General features: G+C 42.1%; 1 pseudogene; it reads left to right on the top strand.

Moving 5' to 3' along the window:
• The first annotated feature begins 9,740 nt into the window (after positions 1-9,740).
• LOC119237735 (U6 spliceosomal RNA) lies at positions 9,741-9,853 on the top strand (annotated as a pseudogene).
• The last annotated feature ends 7,749 nt before the right edge of the window (positions 9,854-17,602 follow it).

Genomic DNA, 17,602 nt, shown 5'->3' with positions numbered 1-17,602 from the left:
GGGGAATATAAAAAAGATGAAAATGCATACATTGTGCAAAAATGAAAAATGATGTAAAAAATATATAAAAGAAAAAAAAGAAAAAAATACATTACCAGCAGCCCAGATATTCTCCATATGCTCACGTTAACCTCCTCTGCCCTAGGAGTAGCCACTATCTTGACTTCTAATAGCACAATTATTTTAAACTTTGTGTAAATGGACAAGCTGCATTGTGTACTTTGCTGAGCTCAGGTTCTTGCACTCAGCATTATTTTTTGAGAGATTAAATCCTATCACATGCAGGAAACTTCATTTTATTGATAGATGGTTTACTGTTTTATGAATGTATCAGCATTTATTTATGCTACTTTGATGTGTTGTTTCTGTTTTTTGATGATGACAAATAGTGCTGCTGTGAATATTCATGAGTTTTGGGAGAACTCATATATGTATTTCTAGTGTGTATTTACTAAGGAATATCAAAGGATATGACTAGATTCAGCTTTTGTAGATACTGAAAAATGTGTTTTTCAGAAGAGATTGTAGAGTTTATATTCCCACCACTAATTATGGAAATTTCAGTTGCTCCATGTCCTTGACAACATTTAACACTGGCCGCTCATTTTTAACCTCCTGTGGGTGTGCAGTCATATTTAACTTTTGTTTTCATTTTCACATCCCTGATGACTCGTGAGGTTGAGAATCTTTTTACATATTTCCTTGCCTTTGGGATATCTGCTTTGTGAAGTGTTTAAGTCTCTTGCCCATTACTTTAAAGGATTTGATAATTTTATTGCATTTTATATCTATCTGAATATCAACCCCTCATCAAATGTAGGAGAAATATCTTCTACACTTTGGCTAGAATTTTTACTGTCTTAACATTTTTTTTGATAAACACATTCTTAATTTTAAGGTAGTAGAGTTTGTTCACCAATTTTCTCCATGATTATTGCCTTTTATATCCTTTATAAGAAATATTTGCAAATTCGATCAAGGAAACAGCCTATATTACAACTCCCCTTTGAAATGACTTTTGATCATGGAGATAGGGAATCTATGAATCAAGACTCTTAATTTCCATAGTAATTTCCAGTGGTCTGGCCACCTTGATCTGAAGGACCAGGTGCTGTTCACAGCTCTCCAGTGTCATTTTGTCATGATCTAAATGTCTCAATGTGTGTGGCTTCTTGTCTAGATTCTGGTCCTTTGAGCTTTTTGTCTTCATTGCACCAAATCCTATAGTATCATAATTATTGAAGCTTTTTCAGTCTAGTTACCAGTCAGCATAAATCCACCAACTCGTGATGCTAGATTTAAACCTTTGGGAATTTTGTACAACCATCTAAAGGAAGCATCTTTTCAGTTTGTGTACACAATCCTGAATCTGTCAAATTTAATTAAGTACACAATTATTATGTATCAGTTTGAGAAGAAGTGAGACCATTACAATTTTGAATCTTTCACTATCAATAAACATGGTGTGGTCTGTCCCTCTGTTTGGATCTTTTTTGATTTTAAGGTTTTTTTTTGGAAGGGTGTGGGGAGTTTCCAAGTCAAGCAGCTGTCATTTTTTTGCCAAGTTTGTAAGAGAAAGACATACAAGTGGTGAGAGAGGACATCCTTGTCTTGTTCCTGATCTTAAAGGAAAAGCCTTCAGCTTTTCACCATTGAGAATAATATTGGTGGCGGGTTTGTCATATATGGCTTTTATCATGTTAAGGTATGTTCCTTCTATCCTGAGAATTTCAAGGACCTTCATCATAAATGGATGTTGGACTTTGTCAAATGCTTTCTCAGCATCTATTGATATGATCATATGATTTTTATTTTTCTTTTTTGCTGATGTGTTGGATTACACTTATCGATTTTCATATGTTGAACCATCCTTGTGACCCTGGGATGAATCCCACTTGATCGTGGTGTATTATCCCTTTGATGCATTGTTGGATTCTGTTGGCAAGGATTTTGCTGAGGATTTTTGCATCAGTGTTCATTAGGGAGACTGGCCTGTAATTTACTTTTTTTGTGCTGTCTTTGTTTGGTTTTGGTATGAGTGTAATTTGGCTTCGTAGAATGTATTTGGTAGTATTCCTTCTTTTTCAATTTTTTGAAAGAGTTTGTGTATGACAGGCACTAATTCACTGCTGAACGTTTGGTAGAATTCATTTGTGAAGCTGTCTGGGCCTGGGCTTTTGTTTTTGGGAAGTGCTTTGATTACTGCCTCAATTTCACTGCTTGTAATTGGTCTGTTTAGGTGTTCTATTTCTTCTTTATCCAGCTTTGGATGATTATACCATTCTAGGAATTTGTCCATCTCTTCTAGGTTGTTGAATTTGTTTGCATGTAAGTGTTCATAGTAATCTCTGATTATTCTTTTGATTTCTACTGAGTCTGTTGTGATTTCTCCTCTTTCATTTATAATCCTATTTATACATATTTTCTCCCATTTTTTCTTTGTGAGCCTGGCTAGGAGTTCATCTATTTGTTTATTTTTCCAAAGAACCAACTTTTGGTTTCATTGATCTTTTGGATTGTTTTTTTAATTTTTATTTCATTTATTTCTGCTTTGATTTTTTATTATTTCCTTTCTTCTGCTGGCTTTAGGGTTTTTTTTTGTTTGTTTGTTTGTTTTCTTTTTCTAGGTCTTTGAGATGTGAGATTAGGTTGTTTCTTTCAGTTCTTTCTTGTTTCTTGATGTGAGCCTCTATTGCTATATATTTTCCACTTATTACTGCTTTTGCTGCATCCCATACATTCTGGAAAGTGATGTCCTTGTCATTCAACTCAAAGTATTTTGTAATTTCTTCTTTGATCTACTCATTAGTCCAGTGGTCTTGCAGTAGTGTGGATTTTAATCTCCATGAAGTGGTAGTGTTCCTTTTTTCTTTTCATGATTTCTTTCTAGTTTGATGCCTTTATGATCAGAGAAGATAGTTGGAATGATTTTGATCTTCATGTATCTATTGATGTTTGTCTTGTGGCCCAATATGTGATCGATTCTGGAGAATGATTCACGTGTGCTTGAGAAAAATGTGCACTCGGATTTTTTTGGGTGCAGTGTCCTATAGATGTCTGTTAAGTTCATGAGTTCTATGTCTTTATTTAGGGTTCTAGAATGCACATATATTTTTTTATTTTCTGTACATATTTAAATAACAGTACGAACTAAAAATGATGATAATGATTATCCTCATTTCACTTTCAATCTTAAAATGGAGGATCAAATGTTCTTTCATCAATAGCAAAATTTCTTGTAAACTTTGGAAGAATAGCCATAGTCAGTGAAGAACCTGAACTCATGAAGCAGCCATTTGAGGTCTGCTGTTGTCTGTCTGCCAACATTTTTTTTCAATTTCCTATTCAAATCTACTTTTTAGTTATACTTCTACTCAGATGGTCTATTATTTCTATATCAGTTCTAGTAAACTTAATTTTTTTTCTAATATTTCTGTCTTTTAAGACAAATCCAAACATCATTGCTAACTGTCACTGTGATATCTATAGGATCTGTAGATGTAGCTCCCTTCTAATTATGATATGGAATCCCACATGGCTCATTCATCTTAAAAAAAAAAAATCTCTATTCTTTAGACTATTTTCTACCGAACAATTCCCCAATCTATAAATTCTCTCTTCAACATTGTTTATCTAATACCAGGAATTTTATTTCCTAGTCTTATGATTTCAATTTGATTTGCTTAAATAAATTATTATTTCCTAAAAAAATCCTTACTATAGCTTCAAACTTTTTGAATAAATAGTTATTTTGAAAATCCTGTTTCTGATAGCCCCAACATCTGAATCTCTTTATGAGACTTACTTAATCTCAACTCCTGGTAAACTGAGTGATAAGATTTTTAAAAATTTTATCAAGGTCATATATTGTGTGAAAAATTCTAGAGATAAATTCAATAATCTGATGATGCTATCTTCTTTGAGATAAAATTTAATTTTCCTTTCTGTAGTCTGTTGCGTTAGTGACATCTATCTCCTGGGTTGAGTTGCTGTCAGCTGGGTTTTAGTCTTTGTGTTATTCTGTTTCTGCTTAGCCTTTCCTTCTTTGATATACTATTTCCATGATTCATGGAGAGTTGGAGATGTTTACCTGGGCCCCTTGTTTTTGGCGGCCCCTAAACCCCAATGCTTAGTTCTCCAACCCTTGAGATGACTTCATGTTCTGCTTTAGTCTCGCACTGCTGCTTCCTGCCCATAATTGGCACATAATGTCTGGTGTCTCTGTGCCCCTGCTGGTGTCTGCTATTCCCATTATTGGTTTGTCATCTGCCAAGTTAAATTGACAATTACCATGAGGCAAAAGTCAGGATCACCTTTGTAAAAAATTCCATCCCTGTAGTCCTTGCTACTCCAAGGTTCCTTGCCTTGTTGCCCTTAAAACCTTTAAATAGGGCTTCCCTGGTGGCACAAGGGGTTAAGTCAAAACACTATGAACCTATCCATGGCCACTGCAGCACAAGTTTGATCCCCAGCCAGGGAGCTACAGACATGGCACAGGAGACCTCTCCTGACTCTCCCGCTGCTCCCCGCAGCAGTATACTTCGGTCAATCTGTCTGTTTTGCTCCCCACTCTGTCTCTGATGAGTCCTCTCAACCCCCCACCTGAGCCCCAGTTCTTGTATGCATAAATAAATAAATCTTTAAAAAAAACCAAACAAACCCTTTAAATGTACTATTTTTTAAATATTCCATCCAAAATTCCTACTTATTTTCAGTGGGAGATTTGATCCGTGTCAAGCTAAAGATGGAAGAACTGTAAACCACATTCCTCTGGAGGGTTATAAGACTACTGCACATGGGATGTTATCAGGTCATCAGTTTAGAAAGATCATTCAGTTTACTAAATTTTGGGCCCATGGGGAAGCCTGAGAACAGCTAATGCCTGCTCCGAGTCATGTTGATTTGAATTCATCAGAAGCACTTGTCACTGAAAATGTCATTAAACCCTTTATAAAGAGAAGCCTCCTTTTGAAATTGAGCATCTCGTTATTATGATTCTTGAGAATTTGGATTTTATTTCAATGAGACACACCTGTTATTTTTCTGGTGATTGTTGTTGATAACACTTGTGGTTTTAGAAATATTTTGATGTAAGCAGAGAGCCTAGTATTTAAAAAAAAAATCCACATAGTCCTGAAGACCACATGACTTTCTTTTTTCAAACCGAGTGCTCCAGGAAATATCCATTTTTAAAAGATGATTTGCTGACACTTTGAATCTTGAATCCAAGTTGCTGATTCATGCAGTTTGAGGTTCAGAGAATTATTTAAAGTTATAGCTTCCCAGGAAATAACTGTGTTGATGTCGGAGGAAGTTTGTAAAGCTGTGAATTGCAATTGCAGCCTGGTAGATAAGGGACCAATATAACAATGGGGCTGACCTCTGAGCTGTTATCGAACTTTTTGTTTTTAAATCAGAGAGGGACCTCATGTGACCCAAAGCAGATCACTGAGCGTCTCAGAGCTTCAGCTTCTTTATTTGTAAAATAGGCAAAATCCTATAATCTGTTTAGATTTATGCTGCAGGAATGGAGTTCCAGAAACACAGAACATGCTCCAGTTTCATTTCTCCATGGAAAAGCTTTCCCTGGAGTTCCTTCCCTCCACAGAGGAAATCTGGGAACGTACAATTGTGTTCAAATCCTTAACAAGTTCAAGTTCAGTTTTGCCCATGCTGGACAAAGAACAAGTCTGGCAAGGGCCCTGGGTAGATTCAATAATGTTGCATTGAAGTTAGAATTGTGACATGATGACTATCATTAAATTTATCCTCATCTCTTTTTTTTTTTTTTTAATATTTACTTATGTTTTAGACAAACTGGATATAGACCAGGGGTCACAGGGTGGATGAGAGGACTCACCAGAGACAGAGTGGGGAGCAGAATTTGCAGATTTACTGAAATGCACTGCTCAGGGAAGCAGTGGGTGAGACAGGAGAGGTCTGCTGCACCATGTGGTTTAGCTCCCTGGCCAGGGATCGAACAGTCTCCAGCGGTGATGGCATGGCGGTGATAGCACTGAGACTTAAGCTCCAGGTCACCAGGAAGGCCTATACCCATCTCATTACAGCTTCCTCTCTCAAGTATAATCTCAATATAAGCACAATCACAAGATTGATCTGTAAATAAACTCAGAAGTGTTTCCCTGTGCACATCCACTATGAAACCAAAGTATTTTGAAGGTCATTTCACCTCTTTCCAAAGGTGAAGGTTGAGACCCAATAGGGGGAGTGAGGTGTGTGATTATGGCGGCTCAGTCACTGGGCAAAGACAGTCTCTTCTTACTGCTCAGCTCGTGCTTAGACACTTCTTTGCTGTCCACGCCAGCATCAGCCACCTCACAGACATTTCCTTTGATGAGTTAGAATGGAACCATATTTTCAGTGAGGGCTAGGATCTCAGGTTTAAGAAAGCGCCATCACCAACAGTCCCTTGGGGGTAGCCCTTCAAAGGCTCATAAAATATAATACACATTTTTCTATACCATGTTGGAGGAAGACATGAAATATCCTCATTACTTCACTATCTCCTTTTCCCAGTAGCATGAGAACTGAATGCTTTCTCCATATCCTACAGTTACTGGTCAGACACAGACACAGATCCTGGCTTGCCTTTGGGGCTCTCTGGTCTAAAAATGAGCAGGAATTGATGTTCTGTTTGGGATTGGCCAGTCTGGGGTTTACCTTCTAACACCCACTCAGAGACTCTGTCCATTCAGTAAATTGGTGGGCAGAGAATTGCTGCACGATGACTGTTGAAGTGCTCCTGTTCCCTTTTATTCCCTGGGATTTGAGAAATTACTTCTGACTAGTAAGCAATGCAAATCACATCACTTTTCATTTACCTGCTTTCATCCATTTTGCATCTAGTTTTAAGTTTGTCACCTAAAGGTAAATCTTGCTTCATTTCCCAGTTCCAGGGGGATGTGAGCACTGCCACTCCGAGCCAGCAATACTCATTTTTGCTGTCTCCGTTATAGAAAGGAAAAGGTAAGCCGTGTGGCTTGTCCCACTCAATGGTATAAAGTGGTCATCTGAAATTTTATTCCAAAGCCCATTCTCTTTCTATCACTTCCACGTTTTTCAAATTTGTTTTTATGACGTGCTAAAATATCATGGCTCTGCTAAGACTTAGAAGATGAATGGATGGATGGATGGATGGATGGATGGATGGATGATGGTTGGATGATGGTTGGATGGATAGATAGATGGGCGGTTAGATAGATACATGAATGAATGATACATATATAGAAATTTTAAGGGTTTTTTTAATCACTACTATGTTCTTTAAAATTAGGAGCATATTTTTGGTCAACTTTTAACTGAGTACAACTCATAGGTATCATTGTCCATGTTTGGTGCTGTATTTGCAAGATATTACTGTCAGCAAATGATGGTTTAATTTTTTAATTTGTGGTGAGATGAAAGAAAAGACCAGAGCTGGACTTAATCATAAAATTGTATCTTTCCTCCCAGCGAGGGATGAATGATATCATATGAAGTTCTGAAAAGACATTTCCCTACAGTGTTTGAATAGAGAGAAGTGGTAAGCCTGGCAGGCCTCTAAGCGGCTGTATTGTGGCGGGCACACACTCACTTTGTTGGCTCAAGTTGTTTTTAGGAAAACACAGAATAATGTTGTTTTAGTGGTTTTACAGGTTCCCCCCAATTTTTATTAGAGAATTGAATTCCAGAATTGGAAATGTTTTAGAAATAATAAGAACTTACATAGCGCTCTCTTTATTTAAGGCACTTTATATAAAATAATTTTCCAACACTGGATTGTGGGATTCTGTACATTTTTCAAAATGGGTATGAAAATTGATAAAATTTAAGAACCACTACAAAAATTTCTTTGTTCTTGTAAATACCTATAGTGTTTCCTGTGTACTTTGAAAATATTAGTCAATCTTTTCAATTCTAAGATGTTCCTTTTTTTTAAATTATTTTGCCATTGCTTCCCCACCCTCGCTCCCTTGCCACACTCCTGCCCCTTTACCCCCGCCAAGTCTCTAAGATGTTCCTTTTCCCTACACTTAATGTCTCCAAAATCAGTATATGATGTAATGATGTGTTTCCCTTCCTTATATATAAAATAGAATATTTTATTCAAATAAATTTGATAACTCATTTGGTCTTCATTTAAGCCTTTGAGAAATACTATCATTCCCACTCTTGAGGTATGGAAACTCAGGCATAGAGCTATTGATGAACTTGTCCAAGGGCAAATAGCTAACAATGGTGAGGTGGTTATTCCAGCTCAGGCTGTTGAACTTGAGAGTTGGATCACTCTAACCGGTGTGACTGTACGGCTATATCAAACATAGTGTTAAGAAGGTACACATACTGTTAATAAGATTTGCCAGTGGTTACAACCAAATTGTTGTAGCTTCACCATTATGCTATAAACTGGCTTGATGTCTGAGAAACATTCCCTGCTGTTCTTACCAAATACTGCCCCCATGTCACTTTAAGATGGGGAAGATTGACAACTGCCTGAGACACACTGAATCTCAGAAGACACAGCTGGGAATTGAGTTCCTCTGAATCCATAATGTGATGGAAAATGTTCTGTCCTGGCCAGTGATTAATTTATAATAACTGGGTCCATTGTCATTCCCTCATTTAGATTTTCAGCTTGGAAAACCAGTAGAGTCAACATTATCTATAAAAGAGATTCAGAACAGACTGCACTGGGTTGAAACACAAATCTTGAAGACCCACCAGAGAATTTCCAAGGGTGATAGACATAACACGCAGCATCTGTTAATGAGAACAACGCAGAAGGTTGCAGTTTAATATGAAAGGTCTTTGGTTTGGGGGGTTTTCCTTTGTTAGGAGCTTCTTGGCTTTCTCAACTGACCTTGACAAAAGGGCAGAGGGGGAATATGACAGAGTAAAATGTCATTAGCCACTGAATAATACAGAAATGGCTGCTTGTATGAACCCTCTTGAAAGTAAGAATGTACAGTAACTAGCATGGTTTATTGAGCTAATGCTTTGGTCTATAGCCATTTGTATGATCTTTCGGGGAAAAAATCTCCTTTTGGGTCCATGTGGTATGTTTTCATTTTCTTAGATATTTGTAAACAATGATAGTAACAACAGCCATATATTTTTAAAACCAAAGGATGTTTTATTTTTCAGTTATTGCACTATTTTATATTTTTATTGTATATTGATTAATACTGGTTATGGTTCCTTGAGGTTATTATATGTTAGTTGCAGACAAAGTATATCCATTAGTTTTTGCTGTGTAACAAACACCCCTAAAACTGAATGACTTAAAAAAAAAAAACACCTATTTGGTTAATCCATGGCTCTGCAAACTGGCAATTTCATTTTGCTTTATTTGAGTTATTACTCTTCTCTCAACTGGTCTCACTTACACACTGTGATTAATTGTTGGGATGGTTGGGAGCTGGTTCATCTTTAGTTCATGGTCTCTCACCTTTAGGCAATTTTTATAACTGAACAAGTTTGTAGGAAACTGTGTGAAAGCTTCCAAATTTCTTTAGGCACATTGTCATCTCTGCCCCATGGTTTTGTCTAAAACCAGTCACAATACCAGCCTTTATTCAAAGGAAAGGTAAATAGAGTCCAGCTTTGGATTGAAAGGGCTGTAAGTACACCTTGCAAACATTCGGGCTGTAGGAAGCCGATGTGCTTGTAGGCAGACTACACCAAAGAGTGCCATCTTGGCATATGGATTATCTTGTACTTGTTAAGAAATATCCAGTGTGGTGCTCATTTCAGCGGCACATGTGCAAAAATTGGAATGATGAGGAAAAGATTAGCAGATTAGCATGGCGCCTGTGCAAGGGTGACAAAAATTCATGAAGCATTCCATATTAGGGAGAGAGGAAGGAAGATGGATCCAGTACAAAAAGTGCTTTGCAACATCCCTTTGTCCTTGCTTGGAGAAGATGATTTCCCCATGTGGAAAAGTACCCTCCCTGTAAGGGAAGAACAGAGTCATCTTGTCACCAGGCCTAGCGAACTTAGGGTCAAAAGGGTTGTGTAAACAGACTTGTTGCTTTTTAAATAATTCTTAACCCAAAACCTTTTTTTCTTCTCAATTGTCTAAAAAGAATATGAAATTCCATATGTATGAAATGAATTTTTTTCTCTGGTTAATCTGGCTTATGTCAATATTACTCTTAGACCAGCCAAAGGACCTAGAAGGTGAGAAATAAAATAGATTTCTTCCCTACAGAGGGATGGAGATCAATGTGATTTTTGTCATCTATGCCCCTTAGACTTGCAGAGGTGCTGAGTGGATAGTCTTGCTTTTCTTGTTTCTGTTCCTTCTTATTATTCATGAGTATGTTCTACCCGAGCATCTAATGTCACATTTTTTTTAAGATTTATTTATTTATGCATACAAGAATTGGGGTACAGGCCAGAGGCACAGGAGGATGAGAGGATTCACCAGAGACAGAGTGGGGAACAGAACAAGCAGACTGACTGATATATACTGCTGAGGGGAGCAGCATGCATGACAGGAGAGGTCTGCTGCACCATGTGGGTCACCTCCCTGGCCGGGGATCAAACTCATGCTGCAGTGGCTAGGGATTGCTTCTTTGTGCTGTGTCTTAACCTCTTGTACCACCAGGGAAGCCCCACATTTCTTTTTTTTTTTTTTTTTTTTTCCAGTGGGAGAGAGGTGGAGGGAAAAAAGACCATAGTTTTCCAAATAAGCAACCCTTTTCACCAAGTCTTGCTACCTAATGGTGTCTGTAATTATGTGTATCTATAACTAATTACACCGTCACTTCAACCTCTTCTAACTCACCACAGTGGCTAACAGAGTATATTAAAGAATTTATTCAAAATGTAATGAGAACCTTCCACAAGATGAGTTCTTGATGTGCAAAGGGATTGGAGCCTATAAGACGTGTAGGGCAATGGAAGGAACAGAGGATCCTATTCAGAGAAGAGCCATCTTGAAAAGCACAGGTAGCACCGAACATAAATCATGCAAGGAGAAAATTGGTTTTACTTGGTGGCTAGATGATGATCTAGGATTAAGAACTAGAAATGATAAGAGTCAGGTTTATTATAAAATAGGCAGGTTTTTATTTTAAGCAATTGGGACTTTTTCAGAATGGAAAAGAGTTGTATCAGGTAATAGTTCAGAGCCTGGCAAATGTGGAGTCAGACTGACCTGGTTTCCAGAGTCCCATCTATGATCTGGAACAAGGTAATTAACTTTCCTCATCTATAAAATGGTACTAACAAAAATTTGCACTTTCTGGTAGTATTTGAGGACGCAGTGAGAACATATTAGGTATGGAAATTCTCACTGTAGCGGCTGTCTTGGCAAGTGCTCAAGCGGTGAATAGTTAATAATAAAAACATCTCTCTGCCCAGAACTGACCAGAGGACACTGGGAACAGGACACGCAGTAAAACGCCGGGAAATAAAGTCTGCTCGTCCTTACAAGCTGCCCATATAAATGCCATGGGCCGTGCTATTAACTGTTTTCTCGCACCTGTTACAATTGCCCTGATGGTTGAGTAAAAACCTGCCTTTCCCTCTGTCCATAAAAACACATTATTACTATTTTGGTCCAGTCCTAATTACTATGGATTAGAACCTTATTTTCTCTTGCCGGTGTAATCAATAATTCCCAACGTGCAGAACTATCTACTTCCAACTGTAACTTCATCTGAAAAATCATTATTTCAATGATCATAACAACTTGTTTTCTTCCTTTTTGCCAACATCATTCTTCACCAGCCCAATGCTTTAGGTGACTTTTAAAAAAAATCAATTTAAGGGATAAAATGCAGTGTCCGGAGGCGGGCAGAGCAATGGCGGCTGGTGCCCAAAGCGGTGGCTTCTGATTACCAACCAGCCTGAGTGGCTCTGGGGACTGGAGACAAATCATTCAGCCTGTAGCGGCCTTATCAGTTTGTTTGTAAATTGGGGCTGTTTGAGTTACAGGGTATCTCGGAGCTTTCACCAGGCTCATAATGGGCTGGCGAGACTTGGATAAAAGATGCTAATAGCGTTTCTGGAAAGTTGGGCCATTTGAGTGATGACCACAGACTTTCCTTAATAAGGGCTAGCAGTCAGGAGCGTGCAATCAGAGAGAAAATCCATTTCTTGTGTCCAGCCTGCCCTGCTTAAAAGAAATACCTTGAGAATTCCTGCTTTGGACCAGCCAGAATCTTCCACAAGAGTCCTTTAAATAACACCTGCTGTCCTGATTCTACAGGCCTGTATTTAGATACAGATGTGTAGTTTGATCAGTACAATACAGAGCTGTAGAGGATACACAAGCATATAAATGTGGACACAGAGGCCCGTGTGCATGCATGAATAAGCAAAGGGGTCATACATTTTCAGAGGATGCTAGAAAAACAGCGAGATTGTTACCTGGATAATTCTAAAGGTCGCCCATCAGAATTCAGGCACTGACATCTGATTGTCTGGGTGTCAGTCACAAGCCAGGCTTGGTGAGCGCGGTGCCTGGGTGCGGCACCGGCTCATCCTCCAGCGTCCCTGGCACAGCTTGCTCAGGCCAGGGAGGGAGCCGCCGGCCTCTGAGCTAGATGGGGCCCTTGAAGGGGGACGTTTCCAAACCGAGATCTACTGTAAGTGGGTTTTGTAGACTAGGATAAAAACAAGCCAAAAGATGCCCTATGCCTAGTCTTATGTCTAATTGTGGACATGATGGGACTCTCAAAACTCTCCCTGCCCCCCGCTTCGAGACCAGCTGCAAGTCTGGGGGTGCTCAGACTACCCACTTTCACTTCATAACTGGCTGCAAATTTGGAGGTTCCCACTCCCCTCTCAAGTTTGACATTTCTCTAGAAGGTTCGCGGCACTGCTGCAGTTCTAGCGTGGAGCAAGGACAGAGGGGACCAGCCAGGGGACCTGTCCTGGGGTTGGGAAAGTTCCAGGTACAAGGCTTCCATGTCCTTGGAGATGGGGCACCCTCCCTGCCAGGAGCATGAGAGGGCTCGTGGGGTGCTGTCAGCTGAGGCAGCTCCCGAGCGTCCATGCAGTCTTGTTGGGGTTTTGCCTTCTGGGGTTGACGGATGACTCTTTGGGCAGGAGGCTAAGCTCAGGCTCAAGGCCCTCCCGGCCCCCAGGCATTGGCTGATATCACGTGACTCAGTCCTCTCCTCGCCACCTGTCCTGAGCCTCCTTGTGCGCCTCAGCTGGCTGAGAGCAAGTCACCTCCTCTGTATAACGTGTGGCCTCGGGAGCCCCCTGGCGCAGGAGAGCCACCCTGGCGTTTGGGAAGTCCCAAGGGTTCAGAGGCTCCATCCCAGGAACTGGGAACAGAGGCCGGTCGAGTCCTTTATTCCCAGGTACTGCCCTGTCCTAAAGCCTGCAGCGGTGCCTGGTGGACAGGACACTCCAAATGGGGGGACACGTGAAGTCCCCACGTCTCATGTAGAACGTGGCTATTAAGAGCTCGATAAAATTTGCCAGTGGCATTACTGGCCTTGACCGCCTCCCTCAGCCCCATCTCAGAGGATGGCCGGACTGAGCGTCCTCGGCAGGGAATCTCCGCCTGCTGCAGTGCGCCCGGGCAGAGCCGTGGCCACGGCGGACCAGCCACGCGCGTGAGGGGAGCAGCTCAGTAAAATGACTGCCAAATGGCATTGGAGCCTTTTCCTCCTGTAATTAATTATTGACAGTTTACGCTCATTACACTTCCGGGGAGGAAAAAACACCAATTATTAATACTTCATGAAAACTCCCACAGATTAATTTGCTTTTTTGATGATTATTTTGGTGTCCTCCAAAGAACCTCTCTCTGCTGAGAATGGCGACTGTGTGCCCTTTTGATTCCCAAATTATTGGTTGGAGGAGCGCACATGCCACCTGTATCCATCAGCAGAAGCAGCGAGGAGAAAAACAACATAGAAACAGGAGTTTTCAGTTTAAATAAGACTAAACCAGGCGTAAGATTGAATCTGTGGCCTGATATCGGCTCTGACCTCACAGTGATTTCTGTGAAAGTGAAGGGAGTCAGCAGAAAATGAGGCGCACGCGCCATGGAGGATGGGGGAGCAGGTGTGGCCATGGCCATGGTGTGTGGAGGAACCCCACTACAGAGCATTCCAGGTCACACCCTCCGAGGAGCCCAGAGAAATCGGGAGCTGGGGCTTCAATGCTGAGGAAGCTGCCCCTGGGCCCTGCACCTGTTGAGAAGTGATTTGGGGCTTCCTGGGAGCCTGCGGAGATGCCATCAGGGGGTGCCGTCTGCCCGTGGATGTCAGCTCGTGCCTTGGTGCTCACACCTCATGCTTCACACTTGAGATGGTGAACGTGTGAGGAATTTTCCAGAAAACTCCAGGTTGGGGCAGAGTGTTGGAAGCACCAGCTTTTGTCAGGTGGTCTGTGGCAACTCAGACAAATCCCACAAGCCCTCTGGGGCGATGCAGGGACATGGGGGTGTCGCCACAGTGCTCCTGAGTGTGGACTCCTGGTTCGGTCCTACCTGTATTGTTGGTTTGTCTGTCGGGGGGGAGTAAAGGACGTCAGTGCACCCCTTGTCCTGGTGTCAACGCAGGGAAGTTTCCAGAATCTTGGGACCAGGAGGGGCACGAGCAGGTGTGTGTCTAAGGCCAGTGCTGGGGCCGCATGAATGCCCAAGGGAACCTGCTCTGGTTTATTAAGATACAGATGTATTTCTTAAAATTCAGAGTCCAGGAGTGGGGCCTGCTCAGGTGTGGCTCTGACAAGCTTTCAGGGCCAGACCCCCTTTGAATGCAGGGTGTGGAAGGTTCTGGACACTGCCTTGCAGTGAGCGCTCTCCAGGGGCAGGTCAGGGCCCCCAGCAGTGCCTCTTCTGCCAGCACACGTGCCTCACATGTGGTGGTTCTCACAGCACTTCAGCCTCTGTCACGATTCTTCTATTTTCATGGCGGGTGTGACATTTGTTGTTACTATTGTTGGTTTGGGGCAACTTAGCCCATATGAGAAGGTGCATTTAGCTGGTAGATACATGTGCTGCAGCCAACAGCGCCACCGCCGGCTGTCCACACCTCCCTCTCCCTCCTCAGGCCTCCCTATTCCTGAGGCACAGCAATGTTGAAATGACGTCTTTTAAGGACCCTAAAAGGGCCTGTAAGTGTCCATGTGAAGGAAGAGTCACGTGTCTCTCACTCTAAATTGGAAGCTAGAAACAAGGAAGGCGTGTCAGAGGCCAAGGGAGGCTGAGAGCTGCTCTCTTGCCTCAGTGAGCCGGGCTGTGGGGCAAAGGAAAGGTTTTGCAGGGAATGGGAAATTCTGCTCCAGGAACAGCCTTCTTGCTGATAGGGAGACTGTGGCTGTGGTCTGAATAGAAGGACCAGCCAGCCACAGCATTCCCTGCAGCCAAAGCCTATCCTAGAGCAAGGCCCAAACTCTATTTAGCTCTATGACAGTTGAGAGAAGCTGCAGAAGAAAAGTTTGAAGCTATCAGCAGAGGTTTCAGGAAAGACATCTTGTGCATAACCAGAAGTGCAAGAAGCAGCCGTGCTGATGGAGGAGCTGCCGCTGGTGAGCCAGAAGACCTGGCTGAGATCCCTGATGAAGTGGCTACACTGAACAGTGGATTTCCAGTGGCTGGGAGTCTTAGATTGAAAGTAGATGCAACCCAGGACGCTCATAGCTAAAGAGGGGAAGTCAGTGCCTGGCTTCAAAGCTTCAAACGACAGGCTGACTCCCTTGCTAGAGTCTTATGTAGCTGGTGACTTTGAGTTGAAGTCAGTGCTCACTGACCACCTGAAAACCCTCGGGCCCTGGACAGTGACGCCCAGCTTCTCCGCCTGTGCTCTGGCAGTGGGACAACAAAGCCTGTGGCTGTTTACAACATGATTTACTCAAACCTCTAAGCCCACTGTTGGAAACGACTGGTCTCACACACACACAAATTCCTCCAAAATGTGGCCGCGCTCACTGGCAATGCACCTGCTCCCCAGGAGCTCTGATGGAAACGTGCCAGCAGCTTCATGGCCATGTGCTGCCATCCTGCAGTCCATGGGCCACAGGAGTCATTTCGATTTTTAAGTCTTACTATTTAAGAAACACATTCTGGAAGGCTATAGCCGCCATGGACAGAGATTCCTCTGACGGTCTCGCTCAAGGTGAAACTTTTGTGCATCACTGTCTTGCATAACTGAGGTAGCTACTTATGATGAAAACCTGAACTTGACAGACATGGCTCAACCTTGAGAAACTGAGTATCTGGATGGAGGGCAGTACAAGGTTTGAACTGAAAACCTTTGGAGAGGACTCACCTTGAAGAACACTTGTGATTCATGCGGGGAGGCCAAGATACCAACATGACCAGGAGTTTGGAGGAATTTGATTCTAGCCCTCATGCATGACTTTGAGAGGGTCGAGATTTCAATTTAGAAAGTAAGATGTGGGTGTGGTGGACAGAGCAAGAGAGCCGGAGTTAGAAGTGGAGGGTGAAGACTCGACTGAACTTCTGCAATCTCATTCTCAAACTTGAACAGATGAGGACTTGCTTCCTACGATGAGCAAAGAATGGTTTCTTGAGATGGAGATTACTCCTCTGAAGATGCTGTGAGCCTTGTTGAAATGACAATCAAGGATTTAGATTATATATCAACTGGGTTAATAAAACAGCAGTAGGATTTAAGAGGATTGACTCCAATTTTGAAAGAAGATCCACTGTGGGTAAATGCTGGCCAACAGCATGACATACTCAGGGGGCTGTCCAGAGCAAGAGCCAGGCAGGGAGGCTCTTCACTGTCATGATGTTTTTAGAAATTGCTGCTTCTTCCTCTACTCTCAGCAGCCACCGCCCTGACCAGTCACCTGTCATCATCATTGAGGCACGGCCCTCCACCAGCAAGAGGATTACGACTCATTGAAGGCTTAGTGATGGCTAGCTGCTTTTAAATAAAGCATTTTTAAGTTAAGGTTTGCATGAGTGTCATGGCACTAAATAGACTTCAGTACATTGTAAACAAAGATACTTGTGTGTTCTGGGAAATTAAAAAATTCATGTGGCTATTTACAGTGATCTAAACTTTATTGTGGTCCCCTGGACAAAACAGCTTTGGGTTTAACTATTTCTTTTAAGATTTATTTATTTATGCACACAAGAGCTGGGGTGCAGGCCAGAAGTATAGCGGTCAGAGGACTCACCAGAGACAGAGCGGGGAGCAGAACAGGCAGATCCACTGAAATCCACTGCTGAGGGGAGCAGTGGGCGAGACAGGAGAGGTCTGCTGCGCCCTGTGGGTAGCTCCCTGGCCGGGAATCGAACCCATGTTGGAGAGGCTGCTGATTGCTTCATAGTGCTGCGACTTAAGCCCTTGCGCCACCAGGGAGGCCCCCTGGGTTTGACTATTTCTTGCAAGTGAAATAGATGAAATGACAACCATCTCCGGAGCTTGTATTTCTGTTTTGAATCCAGCTCCTCTCTGCTCTGCTCCTATTTGTTGCATCCTGCTTGACTCTGTTACTGCTCCCCTGACTACGGCTTCCCTTCTGCATTTCCAGCTTGCTTTTGTGGATCATCCTTCATCCTTCCCGTGACACCTCTGAGGTGCGCCGGCCTCTGCTAACTTGCCTACACACATTTCAGGTGTGTAGACCATGTGACCTCTGGTGCTATATTTAA

Source organism: Talpa occidentalis, unplaced genomic scaffold (genome assembly GCF_014898055.3).
Source record: "Talpa occidentalis isolate TD23 unplaced genomic scaffold, MPIMG_talOcc4v2.1 talOcc4.10, whole genome shotgun sequence".
NCBI classification, from domain to species: Eukaryota; Metazoa; Chordata; class Mammalia; order Eulipotyphla; family Talpidae; genus Talpa; species Talpa occidentalis.
This window is presented reverse-complemented; position numbering and strand designations above follow the sequence as displayed.